Here is a 3,297-nt window from a genome sequence, read left to right as displayed (position 1 = left end):
TTAATGTTAACTAGCTAACGTTGCCTATGAATGGAAGATAGGCTAGGGAGCAAGCATTTTATCCAGGTAGCCTAGGACAAAAAAATATAAAAGCTTGTATTCTAAGACAAAGTTATAGACCGTTTCGTCAACATGAAAGAGAGGAGGATGTAATTGGCATTTCTCTACAAGTATGGTGAGTCAACATATCTTTCTACTTGCACAATCACGCACGCACACACACACACACACACACACACACACCCGAGAATCATAACCTCGACAGCCACATCATATTTAGCTTACGTGGATTGGACTACATTGTGTTTGGTATCTTTTAATTGTCACTGTGTTAAACTAAGCAGAGGTGATTTGATGATGTTGAAATGGTGCTGGAATAGTGGAGGCAGCTCCTGTTATCTCTGCAATTTGTCTTTGCACACTGTCTTTTTATTGTCTCGGTCTTTGGGCCTATTTATCACGGTGGAGAGGCATATTAATGAACTGTTTATAGAGCAGACTGTCACGACTACTGCCGGCGGTCGTCGTCACCGGCCTACTAGCTGCCATCGATTCGTTTTTCTGTTAGTTATGTCTTGAGTTACACCTGTTTCCCATTAGTAATTAGTTTTATTATTTAAGCCCGCCTCTCCACCTGTTCTGTGTGCGGGCTTGTTACGTGTCGTCACTTTATGTTTTCTGGTACATGTAATTTGGACTTCATGGTTATTGTTTCACCCTGTTGTGTTTGGACATATTTCCTCGGTTTTCAGTACTTATTAAATTACATATTGTACCAAACATTTTCCTGCTTCCTGCGCCTGACTCCACAACCACGAAGCCCAAAGTGTTACAGAAGCCCGCACCATAGAAATGGAGTCAGCAGAAGCAGCCACCACCCCTCTACCATCGATGGAGGAACGGGTCCTCCATCACACCACCGTTCTCCATCGGATTGGGTCAGCCATGGACCAGATGATGGAGAGAATGGATCGATGGGAGAGGAGTGGTCTCCTCCCTTCACCTCTGGTTCACCCGACGAGCTCACCTCCTCCACTCCCTTCCATGTCTGGATCTGGGGCACTACGTCTTACGCCTCCGAGGGAGTATGATGGAGCAGCGGCAAGGTGCCAGGGATTCCTATTACAACTTGAATTATACCTGGCGACCGTAAGGCCGACTCCCTCGGGGGAGGAGAGCGTGAGCCTCCTCATCTCCTGCTTGACGGGCCGAGCATTGGAGTGGGCCAACGCTGTGTGGAATGGACCTGATTCCGCACGAAACAACTACCGAGTCCACCTGCCTTTTCAGGGCCGTCTTCGATCATCCCCCGGAAGGAAGAGCGGCGGGTGAACGACTGTTTCACCTTAGGCAGGAGATGAGGAGCGCGCAAGATTTTGCCCTAGAATTCCGGACTTTGGCGGCTGGAGCTGGGTGGAACGACAGGGCCCTAATAGATCACTACCGGTGTAGCCTCAGGGAGGACGTCCGCAGGGAGCTAGCGTGTCGGGACACTACACTCTACACTCAACTGATCGACATGTCTATACGACTGGACAATCTGCTGGCTGCCCGCGGGCGTTCAGAGAGGGTCCTGTCAGTTCCAGCTCCTAGCCTGCCTGCACCCATTCCTATGGAGCTCGGGGGAACTGCGTCAAGGGGAACCGGAGGAGGGCGCCCCTCCTGCACCAATTGTGGTCGACGAGGACACACGGCCGACCGGTGCTGGGGGGGTCCCTCTGGGAGTCGAGAGGGCACTCACCCAGAATCCTCTGTTGGTCACGTGTTTGTCTTAATTTCTTTCCTTGATTTTGCTCCCTTTTCCCAGCATAAGGCGCTAGTCGATTCAAGCGCAGCTGGGAACTTTATGGATAGCAGACTAGCCCTTAAGTTGGGAATTCCGCTGGTACCGTTAGATTCCCCTTTCCCCGTGCGCTCCTTAGATAGCCGACCATTAGGGTCAGGGCTGATCAGGGAAACCATGGTGCCACTGGACATGGTAACGCAGGGGAATCATAAGGAACGAATTAGTTTCTTTCTTATCGACTCACCTGCGTTTCCAGTGGTGCTGGGGGTTCCCTGGTTAGCTAGTCACAATCCTAAGATTTTGTGGAAACAGGGGATTCTCCAGGGATGGTCAGAGGAGTGTTCAGGTAGATGTCTAGGTGTTTCCATCGGTGCCACGTCGGTGGAGAGTTCAGACCAGGTTTCCACTGTGCGCATTCCCCCTGAGTATGCCGATTTGGCTCTCGCCTTCTGTAAAAAGAAGGTGACTAAATTACCACCTCATCGACCGGGGATTGGGCGATAGACCTCCAGGATAACGCTGCTGTCATGACGTTGGCCTGTGGGTAAGGTTTATGACCCCCCCATTAATACACATGCCACTAATAAATAGAATCCTCTGTTCAGGAGAAAAGTTATTAGAAGTCATGAACCATGATCACACCATGTACGACTGGTCTAATACTTAGAGTACTTCCGTCGTGAGGTTAGCTCCTCCGTGGATAACATAGCTAGACTTCATACCTACCGCCACTACAATAGTGGAAGACACAGTGACTTGTAGAAAAACTACTACAGACTCCCTTGACACCAATTCTGACTGACCTCCAGGCATTGACCTGAAAATTACCTGACTACGTTAGACTCATTCTAAACAAGTTGTAATCGGCCAGGATACTTGGTTTTCTTCCCTTGACATGCGCGATTGTGTAAGCATAAACGCACATGCACAACGGAACATCCAATTAGGATTTATGCTAGGATCACTTAAGGGTCCAAGCAAAATACCAGCCTTAGTAAAGTTGAACATTTACTTCTAGGCCTTTGACTCTACAGCACTCACCAGTTTTCTAACCATTAGTCCATAGGTCATCCCTGTAGACTGCCCAAAACTAGTGCCTTACAGCTGTAGACTTATCATATAGTTGTCAACTTAGGATAGTACCCTAAGCGCCACCCCGCAAATTAGGAAAGCCCTAAATATGACAGCAGACAATGCCATGGTAGGGTCATTTTGCCAAGACCATGGACGTAGATAGAATACAGTCCAATTAGATGATTAAGGTGGCATAACTATATTTTGTTTTGTTTATGCTTTCATTCATTTTGTTTCATTTTCTTCGGCACATAGAAAGTGATAGAGCCATAAACAATTCCCCCATACAACCATCAGTTAGTGCCACAACGCCGCTCATTTGGGAGGAAATGTAATGATATATTTCATGAGTGTGTGTGCGTTGTTAAAATCTGCCTAAGTTACTGCCCAGGTATTCCAGTCTGGACGACCAGACGACGGGTCCGGAATGGCGATCC

Source organism: Salmo salar, chromosome 03, assembly GCF_965601325.2.
Source record: "Salmo salar chromosome 03, fSalSal1, whole genome shotgun sequence".
Classification (NCBI taxonomy): Eukaryota; Metazoa; Chordata; class Actinopteri; order Salmoniformes; family Salmonidae; genus Salmo; species Salmo salar.
Note: the sequence above shows the minus strand (reverse complement) of the source record.